Source organism: Sus scrofa, chromosome 6, assembly GCF_054392235.1.
Source record: "Sus scrofa isolate SSC_HxYL_T2T_F1_AM1 chromosome 6, Sscrofa_HxYL_maternal_Yorkshire_Landrace_v2.0, whole genome shotgun sequence".
Lineage (NCBI taxonomy): Eukaryota > Metazoa > Chordata > Mammalia > Artiodactyla > Suidae > Sus > Sus scrofa.
Genome location: NC_139388.1, coordinates 48466717 through 48494060, shown reverse-complemented (window position 1 = coordinate 48494060; position 27344 = coordinate 48466717). Strand labels below are relative to the sequence as shown.

The 27344-nt window shown below is 42.9% G+C and overlaps 2 long non-coding RNA genes across 3 annotated transcripts; one reads left to right on the top strand and one right to left on the bottom strand.

Moving 5' to 3' along the window:
• The first annotated feature begins 1190 nt into the window (after nucleotides 1-1190).
• LOC110261283 (uncharacterized) lies at nucleotides 1191-19046 on the top strand. Of its 2 annotated transcripts, XR_014806194.1 has the most exons (4): nucleotides 1191-1245; nucleotides 11555-11741; nucleotides 11874-11949; nucleotides 17027-19046. It is a non-coding gene; the product is annotated as an uncharacterized LOC110261283 (long non-coding RNA). The 2 variants fall into 2 exon arrangements; XR_002345331.2 differs by lacking the exon at nucleotides 17027-19046 and having other exon boundaries at nucleotides 11874-11956.
• LOC146402333 (uncharacterized) lies at nucleotides 14513-26927 on the bottom strand. Its single transcript, XR_014806190.1, has 2 exons — nucleotides 26685-26927; nucleotides 14513-18824 (listed from the first exon to the last, which is right to left on the bottom strand). It is a non-coding gene; the product is annotated as an uncharacterized LOC146402333 (long non-coding RNA).
• Between the last annotated feature and the right edge of the window lie 417 nt (nucleotides 26928-27344).

Below are 27344 nucleotides of genomic sequence, written 5' to 3'. Positions count from 1 at the left end.
TCTCTTCCCTACTGCAACAATTTTGAATAAAGTCTTCCTTGCCTGTTTAATTTTTGTCCAGTACATTTTTCAGGTTGACACCTTCCTAGGGCTACCACGCCCTGGTTCAGCCCTCATAGTAACTCTCCTGGATTCTGTTGCAGTAGCTTTTTAAGTCTCCCACTTTCACTCTCAACACCCCTCCCCCATGTCTGTTCTACCTTGAACTGCCTTTGGGAACCTTTTAAAATTCTATCTCAGATCAAGGCTCTCAGTTCAAACCCTTCACAGCTACCAGCAGCCTCAGATGAAGACCTAACTGCTCAGGCTGCCCTGTCGCTCCCAATGTATTTCTGGCAGATAGGAGACTGGCTCCAGGTTTCCCCAACACTCCACTTAATTGCACTCCCAGACCTCTGCACACAATGGTTCCATAATAATCACATTATTGCCTTTTAATCACACCCAGTGTCAGAAACCGAGACAGCAAGAGTCCCCTGGTGGCCTAGCAGTTAAGGATCTGGCATTGTCACTGCTGTGGTGCAGGCTACTGCCGAGGTGCAGTTTCCATGCCTGGACCACGAATTTCTGCAGGCCAGGGTGCAACCAGAGGAAAAAAAGAAACAGAGACCCACCTAGGAACGTGCCAGAGTCCTGCACAAAGCCCCTGACCCAAAGTGGACAGACACCACTCATGCGGGTCTTTAGGATTCAGGGGCAGCAGTTCCCATGGGTAAGGGTTTGGGGAATGCAACTAGTGTAGGGTCCATCCGGGGAAACACCACCCACAAAACCCATAAAAAGAGCAGAGCCAGGAGGGGTGGGCAACCAGGCCAGAGTGCTGCGAGCTCAGCCAAACCCTCACGCCAGCCCGGCTCAGGCAAGAGGCCACCCCAATCGGTGTTCTCACCAAGCCTCAGAAACGCCTGTCAGTGGGAGCAACATCCAGTTTTCACGCCTCCAGCTCACCACCAACTGTATACCCGAAAATCAGATCGCGGGACAGAGCGACGAGCAACCAAAACGACTGCCCCCCAAAACGCGGGAAACGTGCACTGAAAGACGTCTCTTCCCGGCCTTGATTGGTCCAGTGCCTCGGCCGCACGATGCGAGGGCATCTGGGTAAAGTAGTTCCCAGTGGCCCACGTGCCTCGGCAAGGCATGCCCACTGCAGGCCACGGGGCATGCGCCAAGGGGAGGGCGGGATCTTGGGAGAGAGGAGCCCGGAATCTCTGAGAACGAGAGGGTCTCTCGCGCCTCTTCAAGGTAAGCGCGCCAGTTTCGACGAAGAGTAGTATGCAATTGAGGACAGAAATTTGTAGAGGTCTTGTTTCAGAGGACGTTCGCCAAAGCTGCAAAATCAAATAGACGCACAATATCACAATGTCAGCCTGATACAAAAATGTGTCCCCTATTAGTCGGGAGCTAATAAATAGTATCTTGTTTCTTTTTAAATTTACTTGGACTGAAGTGAAACGTGGCTGGATGGAGAGAGAAATAACTCCAGACACTGCCATGAGGGGAATGATGAAGAGGGAGGACGGATATTAAGTGGATAGTGGTGGTGCTGTGCCGCTGGTTTGAACAGAAAATGTCCCAGTCTGGGTAGCCAATGATTGTTTCCAGTCCAAGAGCAACACTGTTTTATCCTGGTAATATTTTTGAATTCATATGCTTACACATGTTAAAAAAAAAAGTGAAAGTAATAAATACATTTTTTTCAGGGGAGTTCCGTTGTGCAGTGGGTTAAAAATCTACTGTCACTGCTGTGGCTTGGGTCGCTGCTCAGGCTCAAATTCACTCCCTGACCAGGGCACTTCCACAGGCAGCGGGCAGGCCAAAAAAACCTCAGTAACAGCAATAAAAACAACAACAAAAGAACCCATGTTATTCAGGAACTATTGCAATAGGGGAACTAGACTTAAGTATCAAACTGGGCTCAATTTTGAATACAGTGGGGATTTATAGCCAAGGAACAGAGTGGGGTGAATGAATGGAAAATTACTGAGAGAAAACATCAGAGGTAAAGAAGATTTTGGTTAAAACGACCCAATCAAAGTCTTGCTGAAGGCATGCTGCTGGCATGATCACATAGCGCCTGAGACTGTAGATGATGAGAATTTGATCAGATATTGAGGGTGGGAGATCTGGCTAAACCAGCTTAGCAAGATTTTTGCTCTGACTGGGCAATGCAGGCCAGACAGAAAGACACCAAAGATGGGGCCTTAAGGAGTCTGACTAAAGTTTGATTCAGGAGAGACTTTGTCCTTTCCGCTTCTTGTTCAAGGGAAAAAGTGGCATTCTTCTTTCCCCAGTACTTTCTAAGTCTATTTCTTGTTCGGTTGCTTTTTGTTCATTAAGGACCAGCTGAGCCATTTCTTGAGACTTGATAGTAGAGGATATATGCTGGCTGGCTAGCAGGCAAGCATTAATGAAAGGAGTTTCTAAGAAAAGCAAAGCAAAAATGAATGGTTGGAGCAGACTGTTAACCTAATTTCTGAGTCCTGAGGGCAGCCATTCAAGGAGGTTTTTAGATGTTGGGCTCAGAGCACCTTTTGCAGTTTGAATGTCTTTGGTGATGGCATTGGACATTCTGGCGAACTTTTTTCCGGTGGCTCACAAAACAGCAAACACAAAAGTTGCCCATCCATGACCTGTTGTGATTTACCTGAAATTTATATCATGCCATGCAGCTTTAGCTTAAAGAGCTTTGAGAAAGGGGCAGTTTTAGTTCTTGGTGATGCCAGGTGAGGAGGATGGGAGAAAAACTGGAACTGTTAATACTGATAAAAGGTACAAGAGACAGGATCAAATTTATGGGTAGATATCAAAGAATATAAAGTGGAGTTTACCAAGAAGGGAAAAATAGCTCAGAGACAATGCATGAGATTATAATTTAATAACTCACAAAGGTGCACTTGAAACAAAATTTCTCTCTGTAGCCATCCCCTTTTGATTCTTGTTTACAAAATAAGTCTGGTCTTAATTAGATTTGGCTGTACTTACTTAAGTGCAGCAAGAATGGTAATTTACCGCATGGGCCTTTTAAAGTTTGCTTTGCTATAACTTTTCTTTTCAGGCAGCATCTGAAGCATAGGGAAATTCATGGGCTAGGGGTCAAATCAGAGCTTCAGCTGCTGGCCTATGCCACAGTCACATCAATGCCAGATCTGAGCTACAAATCCTGCAGCCTACACTGCCACAGCTTGCAGCAATGCCAGATCCTTAACCCACTGAAAGAGGCCAGGGATCAAACCTTCATCCTCACAGATGCTAGTAGGGTTCTTAACCTACTAAGCCACAGAGGGAACTCAGTGCTCTAACTTTTAACTAGGAATTTTAGATCAGACTTTTAGAAGCTTCTCAAGGCTAGGAAGCAAAACTGAGAATTCACCACCAGATTTTGCCTTCAGTTCATGTAGATTTGGGTAAATTTTTTTCTTTTTAAGATCCCCAAAATATCCTAATAACCTTCCTTTCTCACCTGTAAGGCTGGATTAGCAGTTTCATAAACCCATCAGCTTCTACATTAGTGTTCTGGAAAGCGATACTTAGTCCAATTGTATAGAGTTAAAATTATTTAAGCAATGCCATTAGAAACACATACTCCAGAGTACATGTTAAAGTTCTTTCTGTGGGTTTCTGAGATAGTCCTTCCTTTTGAAAACAAATTATTTTGCCTGGTAGCTGATTGCAAATGCTTTCCAGGATGAATCAGAGTAAAATGAAAACTTTCTGTAGATGACAGAAGACTTGAAATGACACTGGTCAGAAAGAGCTCATTTGACAAGAAAATTAGGTTATTTCTCTGGCATACTCATATTTTAAAATATTAACTGTATTTATGACTGATAACCAGGACAGATCCTGGCAGCAAGGGTACTGACAAATTTATGAACTTCATACAATTTCTGAAGTATATGTATTAATTCTATTTACCCCTACTGATATACTCTGAAGAAGGTTAAGCATCACTCCCTATTCAATGACACTTCCTGTGCAATTTAGCACATCAAATACACCTAATATTTTTTAATTTTTTTTTTTTTTTTTTTTTACAATGTGAAAGAAATATTCATTGAGGTTTTCCAGGAACACTCATTCCTCATTCCTTTTCATTTCCAGGAACACTCATTCCTGTGGCTGTGGCGTAGGCTGGCAGCTGTAGCTCCAACTCGACCCCTAGCCTGGGAACCTCCATATGCCACAAGTATGGCCCTAAAAAGCCAAAAAAAAAAGAAGGAAAGAAAGAAAAAAGAAATATATAAATAAATAAGAAAATATAATACTTATTTTACCTTTATTTATTCCCTAACACTCTTATATTCTTTATATGATCTGAGTTTCTGACGTATATAATTCTTCCACTCTCTGAAGAACTTCTTTTAACATTTCTTTTTTTTTCTTTTTTCTTTTTTTTTGTCTTTTGTCTTTTCGGGGCCACACCTGTGGCATATGGAGGTTCCCAGGCTAGAGATCTAATCAGAGCCACAGCCGCAGCAACTCGGGATCCGAGCCGCATCTGCCACCTACACCACAGCTAATGGCAATACCAGATCCTTAACCCACTGAGCAAGGCCAGGGATCGAACCCACAACTTCATGGTTCCTAGTCGGATTTGTTTCCACTGCGCCATGATGGGAACTCCTAACATTTCTTTTCTTAAATTTGATGAGCTTTTGCTTTTTTAAAAAATTGAATTAGGAGTTCCCATTGTGGATCACTGGGTTAAGAACCTGACTAGTATCCATGAGGATTCAGGTTCGATCCCTGGCTTCGATCAGTGAGTTAAGGAGCAGGCATTGCTGCAAGCTGTGGTGTAGGTTGCAGATGCCACTAGGATCTGGTGTGGCTGTGATGTAGGCTGGCAGCCGCAGCTCCATTTCAACTCCTAGCCTGGGAACGTCCATATGCTGCAGGTGTGGCCCTACAAAGAAAAAAATTTTAATTAAAAATTTTAAATTGAATTGGAGTTGATTTACAATATTATATTAGTTCCAGGTGGACAGCATAGTGATTCAGTGTTTAATGTTTTCACATTTATGTAAACAGAATCATATTATATGTATTTACTGCAGCCTTTTTTTCCTCCAATAATGCTTTTCTCTAATAATGTAGCCACATCATTGTGTGCACTTGTAGTTTATTTTCATTTATGTGGAGTATTTTTATATTCACAATTTATTCATTTGCTGCTTTAAAGATTTTCATATTATAAATAGAGCTGCCTGCTAGATACTCTCAATTTATCAAAGGTATGAACTTATAGGAGTTCAATTATCAGGATTACTATATGGGCATAAATTCAACTTTATTATGTGGTGCTACATGGTTTTATTATCCAACTTAAATTTTTTTGCCAATGTGGTGAATATGAACTCATAACTCATTTTGATTTTAATTCACATGGCTGGGAATAATAATATGACTAGATAGCTTCTACGTTTGTTGACTATTTGAGTTTCCATTTCTGTGAAAATGGCTGATAATGTGTTTTGGACATAGATTTATTGGGCTTTTTATGATGGATATTCTGATTGGTGTGAGGTGATACTTCATGGTTTTGATTTGCATTTATCTAATAACTAGTGATATTGAGCATCTTTTCATGTGCCTGTTGGCTATCTGTATGTCCTCTTTGGAAAAATGTCTACTTGGGTCTTCTGCCTATTTTTTATTAGCTTGTTTGGTTTTTGCTATTAAGCTAAATGTGCTGTTTGTATATTTTGAAAGTTAATCCCTTGTTGGTAGCACTGTTTGCAAATATTTTCTCCCAGTCTTTAGGCTGTCCTTTTGTTTTGTTTATGGTTCTCTTTGCTGTGTAAAAGCTTTTAAGTTTAATTAGGTCCCATTAGTGTATTTTAGTTTTTATTTGCATTCCACTAGGACATGGATCCAAAAAAAATATTGGTGCAATTTATGTCAAAGAGTGTTCTGCCTAGGTTTTTCCTCTAGGAGTTTTATAGTATCTGGTCTTAAATTTGGGTCTTTAATACATTTTTAGTTTATTTTTGTTGTATGGTGTTAGAGAGTGTTGTAATTTCATATAATTTAATTTTGAGTGTGGTCTGAATTTTTACTTTCTTCTGTATGATAATCAATTTTCTAGTACTTTATTAGTCCACATTTTTCTCAGCCTATCTGCACTGTCCCCTTTATCGTATATATATATATGTATATGGTCGCTTCCCTTCTTCTCTCAATCACCTCCTTTTGGAACTCAGACATTTGTTGGATTTTCTCAGTCTGTAATCTGTGTCTTGTAACCTTAATCTTTTTAACTTCCAAACTCCAACCAGGTTAAAGCAATTAATTTTGTATTATGTCCAATAACTTAAGTATCATCAGTTTCAGCTGGTCAGATTTTGTCTATGTAGGTATGTGTGGTTTTCAGCTGTCTCTCAATCATGGAAGCTTATTTTCTTTTTTTTTTTTCTTTTGTCTTTTTGCTATTTCTTGGGCTGCTCCCGCAGCATATGGAGATTCCCAGGCTAGGGGTCTAGTCGGAGCCGTAGCCACCAGCCTACACCAGAGCCACAGCAACGCAGGATCCAAGCCGCATCTGCAACCTACACCACAGCTCACGGATTGTTAACCCACTGAGCAAGGGCAGGGACCGAACCTGCAACCTCATGGTTCCTAGTCGGATTCGTTAACCACTGCGCCACGATGGGAACTCCAGAAGCTTATTTTCTCATACACTTAAGGATTTTTATTTTTGTTGTAAGATTATAATCCTTGGACCTTTGTGTATGGAATTATATGAGACTTGAGTTTAAATTGATCGGAAAATAATTGGTTTTGCATGTGCCAGGGGCCTGGTTACTCTTGTTCTTAACATTTGTAAAGAGGAGGGCAAGAGTAGGAAAAGATGGCCACATAGCATTGTCCAAATTGTGTGTGTGTGTGTGTGTGTGTGTGTGTGTCTTTTTAGGGCTGCACTCACAGCATATGGAAGTTCCCAGGCTGAGGATCGGATCATAGCTGCAGCTGCTGGCCTACACCACAGCCATAGCAACATGGGATTGGAGCCGCATCTGTGACCTACATCACAACTCACGGCAGTGCCAGATCCTTAACCCACTGAGCAAGGCCAGGGATGGAACCCACATGCTCATGGACACTAATCAGGTTCATTTCTGCTGAGCCACCATGGGAACTCCAATGTCTAAATTTTTTAGAGTAATCAACCCAAAACATAGCTGAATACATTGTACTCTATCTTTCTACCTTGATAAATATACCTTTACAGTGACAAAATGAATATTTGGAAATCTGTAAGTTTTTAAAATTAGAGCTCATCAAAATACAGAAAATGGGTGAATTCATTATTATGTCAAGGTGTTCTTTTGAAGGACTGGTGAAGTTCAGAATAGTTATAAAATACTCATTTTATTACTCTATATTTACTTTATAGTATTTATTTTTCTTGCCTTCATTTCAACAAAATTTATGTTATAAGGATTTTGCATATGATTTATTCTGTTAACAATGACACTCAGAGTTTATATATTTTATTATCAAAAATTTAAAGTAAATTAAGTTTATAATTTAAATGTAAAAATTGAAAATTAAAATACTTTTTCAATATGCTGAAAATAACTATAGATATCTTTTTTAAAATTTCAGAATTATATGTTAAAATTAGAAAGCAACATATAAATTGTTATGATTATCAAATTTTAAGTAAGTTTTTTAAATGTATCTATGTTATAGTTCATTCTCTGAAAATTTAAATAGTAAACGTTTTTATAAAAATGAAACTATTCACAATAATAGCATTTTGCACCCATCTCATTGCCAATGTAAGGAATTGGTGCTGTCAGCCTAAAGGCTAAATTCAAAGGTCTTTGCAATATGGCTGCAGACTGCATGTCTAGCCAATTGCCGGGGTGCCTCATCTCTTGTTCCCTGAGCATCTGCGATATACTGAGTAAGGCAGGCCCTTTCAAGACTCTGTGCATTTGCATATGTTTTTCCCCCTGCTTAGAATGATGTTCCCACATCCCACTTTTCTCCATTTGAAATTAGCCTAAATGTCATGGTGAAGGGTATCTCTAAGAGGAGATACCATTCATCAAATGGCTACAGGGAGGTCTTAGTGCTGACTTCACATATCCTGCTTCTTGCCGCCTATGCATGGGATAGATTTGCACTTCCCTTCCCTTTTATTTATTTATTTTTTAAGAACATTTTTTAAATTTATTTTTTTATTACTCAAATGAATTTATCACATCTGTAGTTGTATAATGATCATAACAATCCAATTTCACAGGATTTCCATCCCACAGCCCAAGCACATCCCCCCACCCCCCAAACTCTCCTCCGGAGACCATAAGTTTTTCGATGTCTGTGAGTCAGCATCTGTTCTGCAAAGAAGTTCAGTCTGTCCTTTTTTCAGATTCCACATGTCAGTGAAAGCATTTGATGTTGGTGTCTCATTGTATGGCTGACTTCACTTAGCATGATAATTTCTAGATCCATCCATGTTGCTAAAAATGCCGGTATTTCGTTCATTTTAATGGCTGAGTAATATCCCATTGTGTATATGTACCACATCTTCTTGATCCACTCCTCTGTCGATGGACATTTAGATTGTTTCCATGTCTTGGCTATTATAAATAGTGCTGCAATGAACATCGGAGTACATGTGTCTTTTTGAGTCATGGTTTTCTCTGGACAGATGCCCAGGAGTGCCCTTCCCTTTTAAAATTAGAGGTACTTGTGAGACATGTTTTGGGCAGTGAAATGTGAAGGAAAGAACTGGTGTCTTTTCTGAGTTAGATCTATACAAAATTCAGTGTCGTTTGCCATATTCTTTTTTTTCTTTTTTTACCTTAGGGTCTTGAAAAAGCACCTCTCAAGATAAAACCTCTATCAGCCAGGGTTCCTGAATCACTACAAAGAATAAGGGCTCCTATTAGATGTGTAGCATGAGTGAGAAATAAACATGTGATGTGTTTGGACACCAAGATTTGTGGGTTATTTGCTACTGCAGCATAACTTCACCTATCCTGACTGCTACAATCCCTATATGTCAGGTGGTGGCTAAGCACTTCACATGTTATCTCATTCTGTCCTAAAAACATGAGGACTCCCTCAGCCAGAATGGACTAGGTTACACTGCAGCAGTGGATGACTTTCAAAACGCGGTGGCTTATTACAGAATCTATTTCTCATGTTACATGTCCATCACAAGTTGGTTGCAGCTCTGATACTTGTCGTTTTACTCTGGGAACCATTTTACTGGGGAAGCCCTAAATTTGGACCTTGCTGGGATCATGATAAGAGGGGGAAAAAAGAGAGATGGGGCTGTGAGTTCACTCCTACAGCTTTGTGGGCTCAAGTAAGTCATATAACATTCTGATAGGGAAGCCCTAAAGGTGGATATTGCTGGGGTCATTATAAAAGGGGAAAAAAAAGAGATGGGCCATGAGCTCACCCTTAGAGCTTCATTGGCCCAAGTAAGTCACATAACCACTACTCATGGGTTGAACAAGGCAAGGAGGGACACTGTAGTTCACATGACCACACAACTTACAAATGGGAGCACACAAAAAAAATTGGTGCCATGTTTTATACATGATATATCTGGACCTGTAATATATACAGGTATAAGAGAAATGTTGTTAAATACTACAAAACATTCTTCATCTGTCATATGCAACTATTGCAAATACTGCACTAACTTCTGGACATATAAACACCATGAATTGGAAGATGAACAGAAGTGGTAAAACAGACACTGGGCACCATGGGGAAAGGATACTTTCTTGTAAAGAAAACTATTTGGGAGTTCCCGTCGTGGCGCGGTGGTTAACGAATCCGACTAGGAACCATGAGGTTTCGGGTTCGGTCCCTGCCCTTGCTCAGTGGGTTAACGATCTGGCGTTGCCGTGAGCTGTGGTGTAGGTTGCAGACGCGGCTCGGATCCCGCGTTGCTGTGGCTCTGGCGTAGGCCGGTGGCTACAGCTCCGATTCAACCCCTAGCCTGGGAACCTCCATATGCTGCGGGAGCGGCCCAAGAAATAGCAACAACAACAACAACAACAAAAAAAAAAAAAGACAAAAGACAAAAAAAAAAGAAAAAAAAACTATTTGCATTTGTGCTTAGAGGAAGGCTTTGAAAAAATAGTTTTTTCTTTTACTTAAAGCTTCTGTTGCTCCAGTTGTCTCTGCATTCAAGGCAGTGGCCATCTCAGACATTGGCAATGGCAAAATCCACAAGCATCCCTGGAGTTGAGCCACAAATGCCTTTTGTTTCTGGGACACAGAGCTAGAGATATGGAGAAACACCTCCCAGGGACCTGAGTGTGCTTCGCCAGGACTACGGGTGTTTAGAGTTATGAGTTGCTCTGTGTCAACACTGAGAACCAGATCACAAGTTGGAAAAAAACCAAGTGTCCTTTAAACATTCTTTTGTGTGCATATGTTTGGTATGTGGGGACATTACCAAACCATGACCACTTTAAACAAAATGATTGACCTGGAATCGTTGGACGGTGTGATGTCCAGCTCCAAGTCTATGGAAGTGAGGGCTTTGGTTAGAAATTCTCATGGAAAAAACTTTTGTCCTTTTCACCCACATCTGAGGCTTCAACAGATAAGTATCTTCATCACAATCCTTATGAGATAGGCTTTGTTTCTTTCTGCTTTAATGAATGTGTCATCTTTTTTTTTTTTTCTTTCTTTTTTTTTTTTTTTTTGCCATTTCAAGGGCTCACGGCATATGGAGGTTCCCAGGCTAGGGGTTGAATCGGAGCTGTAGCCGCCGGCCTACACCAGAGCCACAGCAACACGGGATCCAAGCCGGGTCTGCAACCTACACACAGCTCATGGCAACGCCAGATCCTTAACCCACTGAGCAAGGCCAGGGATGGAACCCACAACCTCATGGTTCCTAGTCGGATTCATTAACCACTGAACCACAACGGGAACTCCATGAATGTCTCATCTTTTGGAAATCTCCATTCAGAGTAGGAATTTCCAAGCTGACCAAGTTTTGTCTCCTGCCTTTAAAGTCAGACACATCTTGATTTGAATTCAAACTCCATCCCTTAATGGTTGCTAAAACTTAGAAATCATTTCACTTCACTGATCTGCAGCTCTCCTACCTGTAAAATGGGACAAATAACACATAAATATCTAACAGGAAAAAAAAAACTAATCATTTTAAACAGGACTAACTATAGCAATTTCTGTATTCCAACAAAGTGGCTGAGTTTAAAAGTTGGAGACAGGGAGTTCCCGTTGTGGCACAGAGGAAACAAATCCAGCTAGTATCCATGAGGGTGCAGGTTTGATCCCTGGCCTCGCTCTCGCTCAGTGGGTCAGGGATCCAGCATTGCTCTGAGCTGTGGTGTAGGTCACAGATATGGTTTGGATCCCATGTTGCTGTGGTTGTGGTGCAGGCTGGCAGCTGTAGCTCCAATTTGACCCCTAGCCTGGGAACTTCCATATACTGCAGGTGCGGCCCTGAAAAGCAAAAAAAGAAAAGGTTGGAGATGGTGTTTTGGAAAAACACCTGGATGAGCATCTGTAACTGTTAACGTTGACCTCTCCTCTTAACCTCTAGGGTATTTTATGAAAAGAAAGGAGAAATCACTGAATTGCTCAGCATAACAGAGAAAGAGGAATTTTGAATTTCCATGCCTACTTCTGGAGAGAGCAGTTGAAGAACCCAAGAAAGGACAGGTATAAGGAGAAACTGGGGCAAAAGAAGAGTCCCAATAATCAAGTACATTATGAGGATCCTATTAAGGGTGAGAAATTCACAGTAAAAAGAGTTTTAGAATAATGTTGCCTTTTAGTCAATGTTTAATTGTTGCCTGTGTTGTACTGTCATCTCCTACCATCGCCCTAAACATTCAACAAAAGTCTTCTGTCCATGACAGGCTGATGGCAATAGCTCCTGTGGGAAATGAAGGAATTTAGGCATCACCAAGCAGGAGGACGTGGCGTCCACCACAGGTAAGGGCAATTCCAATAATAATGAGGAGTAATAATGACAGTTGACATTTTCTTTTGGCCACACCCATGGCATGCAGAAGTTCCAGGCCAGGATTGAACCTGCACCACAGCAGCAACCCAAACCACTGTAGTGACAAGCTGGATCCTGAACCAACTGAGCCACAGGAGAACTCCAACAGCTAACATTTGTTGTATGCTAATATTATGCTTTATGCAGATTTTCAAAATTTTTTAAATAGTTGATTTACAGTGTTTTATCAATTTCTGCTGTGCAGCAAAGTGACCCAGGCATATATATACACACATTCCTTTTCTCATGTTATCTTCTATCATTTTCTGTCACAAGTGATTGGATATAGTTCCCTGTGCTATACAGCAGGACCTCATTGCCTATCCATTCTAAATATAATCGTTTGCATCTGCTAACCCCAAACTCTCAATCCATCCCACTCCTTCCTCCTCCTCCTAAATTCTTAAAGCAACCCTGGAAAGTAAATGTAATCAACATTTACCAAAAAGATCCACTAATGACCAAGAAACATGAGAAGTGCTTAATATTGTTAGCCATGAAGGAAATAAAAATTAAAACCACAGTGAGATAACACTGCACATCCACAAGAATAGATAAAGTTGAAAAATCCTGCCATTCCAGATGTCAGCAGAGATGTGAAGTACCTGGAGTTATACTACACTGAGAATAGATTGAATCCAAGGCAGAGGTTCCTTGACTGGGTGAAAAAAGCAAGACCCAACTATACGCATTTTATATGAGGTTGAAAATAAAATGATGTAACACACTACAAACACCAGAATAACCGGGATGAATAGGGTGACCAACATTCCCATTCTCCAGGAATTGAGAGGTTTTCCAGGATGTGGAACTTGATGCCGAAAGTGGGAAATGCCCTGGCAAACTGAGATCCTGGTCACTCTAAGAATTACAAATATGGTGTGGCTAAAATTAACATTAATCAAGTTAGATTTCAATACAAGGATTATTTCTGGCTATACAGAGAGGCATGTTCTAGTAATAAAAGGGTCAATTCAGTCAGAAGATATATGTTTATGTACTTTAATAGCAGAACTTCCAAATACTTAAAACAAAAACTGTCCAATTAGACATATTGGAGCTGGAGATTTCAACAGCCCTCTTACAGTGATTATTAAAACAGATGTACAAAAACAAGGGTACAGAGAAGATTAACCTTTATTTAAGTGGCCATTAATGATGCTACACACAATAATAGCTGAGCATATAATCTTTTCCACGTGTACATGGGTTTTCATGAAGATGAGCCTATACTAGGGCAAAAAGCCTCAACAAATTTCAAAAGATTGAAGTCATGTGGAATATTTTACAATAAAATTAATGTAGAAATAAAAAAACAAGATATCTAGAAAGTCCTCAAATATTTATAAGTAAACAAACTTTTATATAACCAATGGGTCAAATAAGAAATAAGGAAAGTTAGAAAACACTTTTTTATTTTTAGGAGCACACCTGCGGCATATGGAGAATCCCAGGCTAGGGGGCCAGTCGGAGCTATAGCTACCAGCCTACATCACAGCCACAGCAACTCAGGATCTGAACCATGTCTACAATCTACACCAGAGCTCACAGTAATGCCAGATCCTTAACCCACTGAGCAAAGCCAGGGATGGAACCCGCAACCTCGTGGTACCTAGTTGGATTCGTTTCTGTTGTGCCGTGATGGGAACTCCAGAAAACACTTTAAATTTAAGTACAGCAAAACAAAATTTGTGGGCTGCAGCTCAAGTAGTACCTAAGGGAATGTTGCAGATTTAAGTGCTTATATGAAAAAAATTAGATTTTAAAAACAAGGATTTAGTTTTCCATCCTACAATTAAAGAAAAGGAGATCAAATTAAACCCAAAGTATGTAGAAATAAATAATAGAAGAGTAGAAATAGGAAAAAAAAGTTATAGAAAATAATAAAGCTAAAATGGATTTTAGAAAATTAATAAAATTGATAAACCTCCAGCAAGTTGGATCAATAAATAAAAAGGGAAAAACTCTTTAAAAAAATAAAACTCTTTTAAAAAATAGCCAATATCAGGAATAAAGAGGGGAGTCCAAAGCCCAGCAATAAAGAAACTTGCAGTTTAATATCCCTCATGAACATAGACATAAAAAATCTTTTAACAAAATTTTAGGAAATCTAAACCAACCAAATAGAAAAGGTTGATCTAGGGGTACCAGTGAGGTTTGTCCCAAGCATGCAAGGTTGGTTTAACACTCAAAAAACAATCAAGGTAATTCATCATATTAGGAAGCCATGTGATTATCTTAAAATTGTAGGCAGAGCAATTGGGAAAATGTAATGTCTTCTACAAAAAAATCTTTCAGCAAATGAGGAAGTAGAGGAAATTTCCTTTAAGTGATAAGGTGAATCTATAACAGACCTTCACTTAATTTACGTATGGAACACTTTTCCCCTAAGACCAGGAACTGGGAAATGATGTCTGTCGTCTTGACTTTTTCTCAATATTTTACTGTAGGTTGTAGCAAATAGAAAGGTTAAAAAAAAAGTGGCATACAAAATAAAAAGGAGGAAGTAAAACTATTTTTATTCATTGAAAACATGATTGTGTAGATAGAAAATCAGAAGGACTCTACAAAGAGACCAGTTGAAATAAAGAGTAAATTGAGGAAGGTTCCAGCAGACAGGGTCTTTGTGTATAAATCAGTTGTAATTTCTACTAACGAATGATTGAAAACTGAAATTTAAAAGATAACATTTATGATAGCATACAAAAAGTTAAAAATACTTAGGAATAAATTAGCCAATGTTGCATAACATCCATACACTGAAACAATAAAAGTTGGCAGATTTTTCTGTAAAGGGCCAGATAAGTAAATACTAAAGGCTTTTCAGGTTATATATGATCTTGCTGTGTATTCTTCCATTTTTCTTTTTAAAAAAATTTTAATAACTATTGATACCGTTGGCCTTATAAAAACAGGCTATAGAGTGAACTTGGCCCTTGGGCTGTAATTTGTCAACCCCTACTACAAAATATTCTGAAAGAAAATGTTAAAGTCCTAAATATGAGGAAATATGTACCTGGCAGGGTAGCAAATTTAATAGTGGTAAGTTGTCAGTTTTGCTCAGGATCCTTAAAGTGGATCTATGAATTATTACAAGGGACGTTGGTGTCCTTGGGTTACAAGACTTTTCAGCCGCTGATCAACTAGTGATCAAAAGGCAGGACTGCCAGGGGAGGAGCCACCAGAACAATGGGAACTCATAGGGACTGGTTGCTGAGCCTGGGTCAAGCCTGCATTAAGTGATCTCCTGTCCCACACCTGGGAGACGCCAGCTCACAGACAGCTCTGCGGTTTGCTGCGTGGCTCACTTAGCAAAGAAATACCCGAAGGGGTAGTTCTGACCATTTCTGCTCTCTGTCCTGCTGTCTCGTGCTTACAGAAGATTCTGAAGATTAACTGCAGCCCAGCATGGCCTCTGCGTGCCTTGTGAGTTGGACCACTTCAGACCTGCTACTGTGCATCGCATGTGCTCACCAGAGGTGTGCCATGGTGCTAAGTACCCAAGGACTGTACAAATGGTCACCCAAGATGCCTCCATGAGGAGGAGTCACCACGGTCAGGCAGTTAATGCATGAGCTTTGGAATCAGACAGACTGAGTTCAAATACTGACTTTTCCACTCTCACGTGTGTAATGAGGAAGGTTCTAAAGGTGAAATGCTGTCTGTCCTTTGTAAACTATGTGAAAAGAAGTGAAGGGAATCTGCCCTTCTGGAAAGGATGCTGTGGGAGCACAGGTCAGGTCAGGTTAGGATGCCGCAGCCCCACCTCAGAAAACTCCCCAGCCCTTCTGGGGACACTGGGGACCTGTTTGTACTTTGTAAATTATGTAAAAAGAAGAGAAGGGGACCTGCTTGTCTGGAAAGGATGCTGTTGGGCACAGCACCTGGTCAAGTCAGGTCAGGGAGCCCCATCTCAGAAAACTCCCCAGCTGGGGATGCTGGGGCCTCGCACCTTTCCAAGGATGCTGGGGCCATGGAGAAGGCATGCCTGACCCTGGACTTGGAGCAGTGATAGAGAGGTCCCTGGGAGTGGTGGTGTCTGGTAGCCCTGAGCTACCAGCATGAGAAGGGGAGATTGGGGTGGGGGGTAAATTGGTGTGGTGGTGGCTGCCTGAAAGGCAGAGGCTGGGCTAAGTCGCACCCACACTGCTCATCCTTTTCTCCCCACCTGAGCACATATGCTCCTGCAGCCACCCCAGGCCGCCTGGGCACACTAGCAGCAATCAGGTCAGAGTTGACTCCTGTTACCCCAACCCCCATCTCTTACCCTGACTTCCGTGAGCCTCCCTCCCCCCAGCCCTCCACCCCGCAGGATCTGGGGGACCCTGCGGAAAAGACCTAGGGGACTCACAGGGACTGGTTGCTGAGCCTGGGTCAGGTGCTGAGGGACCTGCAAACCCCCCAGACACTTGCAAAGGGCTGTCTCTCAGAGCTAGAACACTTTGCTGGGCTGGACAGCTGGGCTTCACCCTTGGCCCGTCCATGCCTTTTCAGCACTCCCCTTTGCTGGCACGCCCTTTCTCTGTCACACGTTCCAATGCTGTGCCACAAGCATCAGGCTGAACCATGCGTGCTTTACCTTGGAGGAGCAGGTGGTCAGCAGAGCCCTCCCAGTGGAGTATCGCACTCCCAGGTTCAGCCGCCCTTCATGGACAATTCTTCAGCAAGTTTCACACCTCCCGGCTCCTGTGCCACACCCAGCCCACCCTCCCTGGGCCCCTTTCTGGCAGGGATCTTTCTGCAGCACCTGTGCCCCTCCTCCACCCTGTTCCCAGGAGGTTCTACCCAGATCCAGGGCCTTCACCCCCTCAGTTTGACATCGCCCCTAAGAGGCTTCGTCTGATCTCCGGCCGGCTCAGGCTCCTCTCCAAGGTCCTTCCTTTGGTGGCCTGGTTCTTCCTTTGTTCTCTAGATGATGGTGCACCTCAAAGATGGTGGCCACTCAGGAAAAGTAAAGATCCCTTCTCCAGGACCCAAGTGACACTTCTCTTTTTGCCCCCTGAGCAGGTACAGCTGCCCCTGTGAGGCCTCCAGTCATCGCCAGTCACTCGCCAGGTCCTTGTTTAATGGAGACTGGGGTGATGGCCCGAGGAGCTCATAGGAAAGGGATAGCACAGGAGGACGCTGATCAACCAGTGATCAAAAGGCAGGACTGCCAGGGGAGGAGCCACCAGAACAATGGGAATGTCCTATTAGCATCTAGAACCGTTGGGGTGGTGGCGGCTCCTTGTGTCTGTCCCAAAACCCAGTTCCATGTCTGGGGCACCCAGCTTTGGGGCAAGACTAAGGAGGACACCCAGCAGCACAGTTCACACTGGAGGAGGCACAGACCTGAGCACCAGGGTCCTCTCAGCCTCTAGCACCCCAGGTGCAATTAGAAAGACCAGTTTTATGGAGCAGAAATCTGTCCTGGGAGACCTTTCCTTCCTGCCTCCAGTCAGAGCACCTGAGGCCCATCTAGCCAAGCAGGCCTGTTCCTACCGAAGGAGACAGCATTGCTGAGGATCAACGCGTGACTGAGTCGCCACCACCCTTGCTTGAGTTTAGGTCACGTGGGTGCCTGCTGCTGGAACACACCAGTTGTGGTGGGAGGGGCCAGCACCATACCAGTGCCAGAGATTCTTCTGTTCCTTCCCATAGTCAGACCACCTGCGACACACCTGGCCGGAGTACACCTGCAGCGCTGAAGTTGCCAACACCACACCTGTGTTGGAGGCCCTTTTGTTCCCACCTACAGTCAGAGCACCTTGTTCTACCTGTTGAGAATACATATGTCACAGGAGGAAGGGACAGCGCAATAACTATGATGGAGGACAATCAAATAGTCACCAAAGGGCAGGGCTATCAGAGAAGGGGCCGCCACAGCAGTGGGAGTGTACCATCAGGATCCGGGCCCCTTTAGGTAGCAGTGGCTTTGGGGTCATTGTCTCACTCCCCAAGTCCACCTCCATGTTTGGAGCACCTCGTTCGCTTCCTGCATGTGAGCAAAGCACTTGGGGCACAGCTAACCAGTAAGCACTTCCATTCCAGCCTTCTGTCGGACACCTAGGGGAGCACAGCTGTGCCTGTCAGAGCAGCTGGCACCACACTTGTGACGGAGGTACTGCCGTTCATGAATCCAGCCAGAGCACGAGGGACCTTCCCAGCACAGAGGACAGGTGGTGCAATGGCAGGAGACAGCGCCATACCTGTGTTTGGAGAGACTTCTGTTTCCACCTAAGGTGATCCTGGCCAGAGCTCACTGGTTACAGCCAGCAGGGACACCACCGTACGCTTTTAGGAAGACACTTCTATTCTTGCCTTCAGTCAGAACACCTGGGGCCTGCCCAGCCAGAGTACCCACTTTTGACTTTGTAGGCGCCAACTCCACTGAGGAAATACCTGTGATTCAGGCTCGCTTGTTCCTACCTGCAGTTGGAGGAAATGTGCCACTGCAGTGGGCACAGGACACAGCAGCCGTATCTTTGAGGTGCTTTTATCACCTGCCCAGGTCTTCATTGGAGATGCAAAGTGTTGAATCACCAACCTACTCATTTTCTTCTAGTGAAAGAACCAGGAACTCAACAGCCCAGAAGCCAAAGTTTCCTCTAGAAACGGCAGCAGATGCCCACTGTCTGCCCTACGCGAACCTTACTTGGCTGGGAGGAGGCTCAGCTTAGTCCAGTGATGTCAGGCACACCCAGCCTGCTTCTTTTCTCCCCTGCAGCGAGCCGGAGGCCCAGTGCCTCAAGGTGCTTTTGTATATGCGTTAAGGTCTGGATTCAGATGAGGCTGGTCAGAGGTCAGTACTGGCTTGAGAAGTTCACTGGGGAGAGAAGAGAGAGATCTGTGTGTATCAACTGGTCCACATGACTGTCAGCCTGGAAGACCCAGGCTCTGGGCCGGTTTTCCTCTTGTCTTGAGAATAGTAGGACCTTCCCGCCCCTGCCGCCTACAGCTGCCCCCTTCCCTCTTCCCCATTTCTCTTAAGGGTTCTTTCACTTCCCTTTCCAGGTTAAATATATGAAGCCTTCCTCATGTGAATTCATCCCATGCCCACCTGCATTCATTTGATTGATCTGTGGAAGAACTGACTTGCATGAAGGGGAACAAGTTGAGCCAGACTTAACTTTTCAAAGTTTTCTGGGAACTCAGCAAATAGGATACGTAAGGAGCTACCCTGTCTGACTTCGTGTGCTGGCTTCTGGAGTCGGTGTTGTGAGTGTAGGAGTCAGAAGCGCAGGAGGGAGGAGCAGGGTGACTCACCACCTGACCTTGATGGTGTAGCCCATCCGCGTTGTGTGTAAAGCACACTTTACAACTTTAGTCATTTTATTTTATTATTTATTTATTTTGTCTTTTCTGTCTTTTTAGGGCCGCACCGCAGCATGTGGAGGTTCCCAGGCTAGGGGTCCAATCAGAGCTGTTGCCACCAGCCCACAGCAGAGCCACAGCAACACCAGATCAGAGCCGCATCTGCAACCTACACCACAGCTCACGGCAACGCCGGATCCTCAACCCACTGAGCAAGGCCAGGAATCGAACCCACAACCTCATGGTTCCTAGTCAGATTCGTTTATGCTGCACCACGATGGGAACTCCAACTTTAATCATTTTAAAATGTTTGAATATCTTTTGTATGTTTCTTTTTTTTATTGTAGTTGATTTACAATGTTCTGTCAATTGCCACACTACAGCAAAGTGACCCAGTTGTATATACAGTTTTTCTCACACTGTCCTCCATCATGTTCCATCACAAGTGATTGGATAGAGTTCCCTGTGCTGTACAGCAGGATCTCATTGCTTATCCACTCCAAATGCAATCGTTTGCATCTACTAACCCCAAACTCCCAACCCATCCCCCCTGACAAACAAGTCTGTCCTCCATGTCCATGATCTGTTCCTGTTTTGTGGATAGATCATTTGTGCCATATTTTAGACTCTGCGCATAAGTGATAGCGTATGGTGTCTTTCTCTTTCTAACTTACTTCACTCAGTATGAGAGTCTCTAGTTCCATACATATTGCATCAAATGACATTATTTTGTCCTTTTTTTATGGCTGAGTCATATTCCATTGTATATATGTACCACATCTTCTTAATCCCCTCCAGACAAAACTTTCATTGAAAAAAAAATATGCACCTGTATGTTCACTGCAGCACTATTCACAATAGCCAAGACATGGAAACAACCTAAGTGCATCTCTCTCTCTCTCTCTCTTTCTTTCTTTCTTTCTTTCTTTCTAGGGCTGTACCTTTGGTACATTGAAGTTCCCAGGCTAGGAGTCATATCAGAGCTGCAGCCACAGCTGCATACCACAGCCACAGCAATGCCAGATCCGAGCCACAACTGTGACACCACAGCTTTTGGCAAAGCCAGATCCTTAACCCACTGAGCAAGGCCAGGGATTGAACCCACATCCTCATGGACACCAGTCTGATGCTTAACCTGCTGAGCCACAGTGGGAACACCTGTATCTGTTACTTTAAATGAGAGTTAGGCCAGGAATTCCTGCTCCATTCATGCTTCACCCAGAGAGGATGGGCTGGGCATCCATGTTCCTGGGCCTAGAAGGACAATGGAAGAAAGAATTCATGCCAGTCTCTAATTACTGAACATTTTTTTGTGTCCTTTTTTTTTTTTTCTTTTTCTTTTTCTTTTTCTTTTTTTTTGGTCTCTTTAGGGCCACACCTGCGGCACATGGAGGTTCTCAGGCTAGGGATCCAATCGGAGCTATAGCTGCCGGCCTACAATTACAATACAGCCACGGCAACGCCAGATCCAAGCCATGTCTGCGACCTCCATGACACCTCATGGCAACGCCAGATCCTTAACCCATTGAGAGAGGCCAGGGTTTGAACCCAAGTCCTCATGGATGCTACTCGGGTTCATTAACTGCTGAGCCACGATGGGAACTCCTGATTACTGAACATTTTAAGTGTGGGATAAAATGTATGATTCATCAGTGATTGTTGGTCCCTAGAACTATGGAAACAAACTAGGGAGGAATTCGTAGGAAGGGAAAAATAAAAATAGAGAATATAGAAGGATGATGGAATCTGCAATATATGTGGTTGAGATGGTTGGCTCTGTGTATGGCGGGTATTCATCCCCCATCCTTACCTCAAACCATCACATTCAAGATACCAGAGATTTTTTAAAAATTATATGTTTTAAAACAAAATGAAGAGGTTGTAATGATAACCTTGGGATATGAAGAATTTCTTAAGAATAAAAAGATCATAAAATTCCAAGAAATGAAATTCTACCAAATTCTGCTAAACAAATGGGACCTAATCAAACTTCAAAGTTTCTGCACAGCAAAGGAAACCCTAAACAAAGTGAAAAGACAACCCATAGAATGGGAGAAAATCTTTGCAAGTGATTCAACTGACAAGGGATTAATCTCCAAAATTTATAAACACCTTCTGCAGCTCCATACCAAAAAAAACAAACAGTCCCATCAAAAAATGGGCAGAAGATCTAAACAGACAGTTCTCCAAAGAAGACATGCAGATGGCCAGAAAACACATGAAAAGACGTTCAACATCACTCATTATTAGAGAAATGCAAATCAAAACCACTATGAGGTACCACCTTACACCACCCAGAAGGGCCATCATCAAAAAGTCTACAAACAATAAGTACTGGAGAGGGTGTGGAGAAAAAGGAACCCTATTACACTGTTGGTGGGATTGTAAGTTGGTGCAGCCACTGTGGAAAACAGTATGGAGATTCCTCAGAAAACTAAACATAGAACTACCATTTGATCCAGCAATCCCGCTTGTGGGCATCTATCCAGAGAAAACCACTACTTGCAAAGACACATGTACTCTGATGTTCATTGCAGCACTATTTGCAATAGCCAAGACATGGAAGCAACCTCAATATCCATCGACAGAGGAGTGGATCAAGATGTGGTAAATATACACAATGGAATATTATTCAGCCATTAAAATGAACGAAATACCAGCATCTTTAGCAACATGGATGGATCTAGAAATTATCATACTAAGTCAGCCATACGATGAGACGCCAACATCAAATGCTTTCACTGATATGTGGAATCTGAAAAAAGGACGGACTGAACTTCTTTGCAGAACAGATGCTGACTCACAGACATCGAAAAACTTATGGTCTCCAGAGGAGACAGTTTGGGGTGGGTGGGGGATGTGCTTGGGCTGTGGGATGGAAATCCTGTGAAATTGGATTGTTATGATCATTATACAACTACAGATGTGATAAATTCATTTGAGTAATAAAAAAAATAAAAGATCATAAAATTCCAAGAAACGAAATTCTACCAAAATAAGAACTTTTTATTTAAAATCCATACACACACCAAAAAAAAAAAAATCCAAAACTAAAAGTCAAACTGCAGACCAAATACTTCTTCTCAAAAAAATACATAATTCAAAAAATGAATAGGCAAGCCATAGATGGGGGAAAATATTTGCAAAATATATATCTAACAAAGGACTGGTATGCATAAGCATAGAAAACAATGCTCAACATCACTTATCATTAGGGAAATGCAAACCAAAACCACAATGAGATAATCATTTCATACCCATGAGGAGGTCTCTTATCAAGGAAACAGAAAATAACAAATGTTGGGAAGAAAGTGGAGAAACTGGAATGCTTGTGCATTGCTTGTGGGAATTTAAAATGGTACCACTGCTGTGGAAAACATTATGGTAGTTCCTCAAAAAGTTAAACACAGAATTACCTATGATTCAGTAGTTCACTCCTAGGTATGTACTCAACCGAAAGCAGGGACCTAAACAGGTGTTTGCACACCCATGTTCATAGTGGCATTATTCACAATGGCCAAAAGGTGGAAGCAACCCAAGTCCACCAACAGATGACTGGATAAACAAAATGTGGCAATAGACATACAATGGAATATGATTCAGCCTTAAAAAGAAGTTCCAATACATACTACAACATAAACTTAAAACATTATGCTAAATGAAATAAGCCAGACAGAAGGATATACGTTGTATGACTCCACTTATGTGAGGTACCTGAATAGGTAAATTCATAAACAGAAAATAGAAGAGTGGTTACTATGGGCTTGAGGGAGTAATGGGAAACTACTGTTTAATGGGTACAGAGTTTCTGGGATAATGAAAAGGTTCCAGAGATGGACAGTGGTGATGGTTGTACAAGAAAGTGACTGCATTAAGTGCATTATTGAATTGTTAAAATGATAAATTTTATGTTATATATATGTTACAACAATTTTTAAAAAGCAATAATGCTTTGTTCCCACCGTGGCTCGGTGGAAACAAATCTGAAAAGCATCCATGAGGATACAAGTTCGACCCCTGGCCTTGCTCAGTGAGTTAAGGATCCAGCGTTGCCATGAGCTGTGGTGTAGGTTGCAGACGTGGCTTGGATCCCGAGTTTCGCGGCTGTGGTGTAGATGAGCAGCTACAGCTCCAATTCGACCCCTAGCCTGGGAACCTCCATGTGCCAATGGGTGAGGCCCTAAAAAGACCCCCCCCCAAAAAAATAAATAAAAAAGCATCATGGTAAATGAGAGAATGCAAATACAAAGGACCATGTGATCTCTAATTCCATTTACATGAAATGTCCAGAATAGGCAAATCCATTGAGATTTTTCATCCAAAAAGTATATTTTTGTAAATGTTTGCCTGGGACAGGGGGACATAGGCGCATTGGGAGGTGATAGCGAAGGCATGAAAGGTTTCTTGGAGGGGGATGAGAATGTTCTGAAATTGATTGTGGTGATTTCTGCACATATCTGTGGATACCCTAATAACCCTTGGATTCTACACTTCGATGGGTGAATTGTATGATATGTGAATTATATCTTTTTTAAAAAGCTATTACAAGAAAATCAATCAATGGAATTCATCATATTCAGAAAATAAAGGAGTAAGGCCATGAAATTATCTCAACAGCTACAAACAAATTAAATTTAATATTCCTTTCCAAAAACTCTTTTAACAAAGCAGGAATTGGAGTGAATTTCCTTTATACAGTAATGTGCATATCAAAAAAGAAAAAAAAAAACCCCTCAGTTAACAGCATACTGAACACTTTTCCCCAGAGACCGGGAACTGGAAAATGATGTCCATTGTTTACCCTTGTATCCAACATTTTACTGGAGGTTGTAGCAGATGTCGCATATAAGAAAAATAAATAAAAGTCATACAGATGAAAAAACAAAAAGTAAAATTGCCTTAGATGCATGGAAATCATGATTGTGTACATAGGAAACCTTTGGCATCTAGAAAGGAATCAGAGAAAGAAAGGTGTGAATTTAGAAAAGTTCCAGTGTCGAAGTTATATAACATATGCAGGTATATATAAAACAATTTTTTTCTATATACTACATATGCCAATATATGTATGTATTTGTGTATCTGAGTGTTTGTGGGCTAGTGGGGTGGAAAATTAATAGTGGTAAGCTTTCCGTTTCAATCGGGAAGTGTCAGAAGCTAGTCTGTTAAGTTATTCTAAGAGCTATCAGTACCTTTGGGGCATGAAGCTTTTCAGCCGGGGGGACCCTGCACCCACCTGATGCACACCCAGGAGAAGATCACTCACGGGCAGCTGTGTGGTTTGCCGCCAGGCTCAGTGGCCTGATCATGCTATGCTGACAGTTATGGTCCCCGCAAATGTAAAGGTAAGAAAGAGAAATTCAAAGGTGTACAGATTAAAACAGAAGAAATTAAAATGGCTTTCATCAGGAATTCCAGTCGTGGCTCAGTGGTTAGCGAACCCAACTAGCATCCATGACAACACAGATTCAATCCCTGGCCTCGGTCAGTGGGTTGAGGATCCGGTGTTGCCCTGAGCTGTGGTGTAGGTCGCAGATGTGGCTTGGATCCTGCGTTGCTGTGGCTCTGGTGTAGGCTGGAGGCTACAGCTCTGATTGGACCCCTAGCCGGCAACCTCCATATGCCATGGGTGCAGCCCTTAAAAGACAAAAAGACAAAAAAAATGGCTTTAATCATATAAGAGTAATTCATAGAAATCATTATTATGTATGTAGAAAATCTTAAAGAATCAAAAATCCTAAAGACTCAGTGAAGAAACTACCAGAAGTATACAAGTCTGTGTATTTTTAAAAATATATTTTCTGTATACCACCATTGTACTATTGAAAGCTAATTTGAAAAGATAAGGTCTTGGAGTTCCCATCATGGCACAGTGGAAACAAATATGACTGGGAACCATGAGATTTCGGGTTTGATCCCTGGCCTCGATCAGTGGGTTAAGGATCCTCTGTTGCCGTGAGCTGTGGTGTAGGTCGCAGATGTGGCTTGGATCCTGCATTGGTGTTGCTGTGGCTGTGGTGTAGGCCAGCGGCTGTAGCTCCAATTAGACCCCTAGCCTGGGAACCTCCTTATGCTGCTGGTGTGGCCCTAAAAAGACAAAAAGACAAAAGAAAAAGAAAGAAAAAAGAAAAGATACAGTACTGACAAATCCCATAAGTACTTAGGAATACATTAACAAAAGCTGTGCAAGACCTATGCACAGAACACTACAAAAACAGTGGTTGCAAACTTTCTCTTAAAGGACCAGATAGTAAATATTATAGGCTTCATGAGTCACTTATAGTCTCTTTGAAATAGTCGTTTTTATTTTTTAAACTTCTTTTAAATTGTTGACAGTATTCTTATTCATTGGCCTTGTAAAAACAAATGGGGGTCAAATTTAGCCTAGAGGCCGTAGTCTGTGGACACTGCTGCAAAAGACTGCTGAGAGAACATTTCAAAAGCCTGAATACATGGAGATATATATCATACTACTATACTGGAAAAGTTAATATTGATAAAGTGTAATTTTTGACCAGAACCCTGAGTGCTGGTCAAATTATTTTAAGGGATGTTGGTACCCTTGGGGCATAAGGCTAGAATGGACTCTTGGACCCACCTCATGTGCCATCTCCTGTCCTTGTCCCTGGGAGAAGACAGGTTAGAGAGAGTTTCACAGTTTGCCACAAGGCTCCATCAGAAGAGAAGTGCCCTAAGGAAATGTGCCTGAAACAGCAGCCCCTGCACTACATCTTCCGGGGCGACTGAGGCCCCCTTGTGGCCAGTGGTGACATCTGCGTTGACCCAAAAGAGAAAGACCTCCTTGTACTAGCCAGTATGTGTACTCATTTTAGGAGTCATGGTACAAAGAACCCGGGGGTGGGGTGGGGGAAGAATTTACCCATGATGCCACCATGATGAAAGGGTACCACAGTCTGGTCGAATCCTGGCAGGGCCACTCCACCTGTGTGAGCAGATGAAATTTCTAGAACTGAAATGCTGTCTTACCAAACCAAAGCAAAGAAAACCTGTCTGCCAGGAAGGGGTGCAGCACCCAGGCGGGTCAGGGCTCACTCAGGTTGCTCACCTCAGAAACCCTGACAGCCCAGCTGGTGAGGCTCTAGGCTCAAACCACCTCAGGGAAGGTGCCTGACTCCTGGATTTGAAGAGTTGCCTTAAGAGGGTCTTGGGGGGGAGAGAACGGGGTGCAAGACGGGAGTGTAAAATAATGTCATCAGTGGTAACTGCCTAAAAAGAAAAGACCCCAGCTTCTTGTTCTCCACGATGCTCTGGTGTCCCCTTGCCTGCTGCAGCCTCTCTGGTTCTCTGGGTCCTAGTCACCGCAGGAGACAGCGCAGACCTCTTTCCCCTCCCCCCATCGGGCATCTCATACCTCGCCCTTTTGGTGCTCCTCAGACAGTGGGCAGGTCCTGTCCTGCCCTCCCGGGACTCGGGGGGAATTGCTGCAGGACACTCTGGCACTGACTGCAGAAGTCACCATCCCAGGGCCAGGAACTGAAGGGCCCGCACACCTGCGCCCTGGCGCGGACCAACCGCCGTCCTGAACGGTTCCTGCAGCGCGCGGAGCACATCTGAGTCTGCACACTCGCAACACTTCACGTCTGCGTCAAATCCCAAAGAGGGTGGTTGGGCTGTTGGACCTCGTCTTTGCCGTTTGCCGCTACTTCTTAGCGCCCTTTGCACGCGCAGCCTTCTTGGTCACGTGGCCAAACAGTGGCCCAGCCGACATCCGCTGGACCATGTATGCCTCGTCATAGAAAAATCAGAAGCCAGGAGACCTCTCTGAGTTTCCCAGCCCACTCCGAGGAGGATCGCTCCACACACGTTGTTCTTCAGGAGTAATTTCCTCAGCAAGCTTTATACCCTGACCTGCTCCATTCCACTGTCCGATCTGAACAACCCTCCTCCAACTAGACTGTTTACTGCAACCTAGGGCCATTACCAGCCCAGTTTTACATGGCAGCTAAGACGCTAAGCTAAGATCTGACCTGTCAGGCTCGGGCTCCTCTCCGCTGGTCCTTATCTTGGTGTG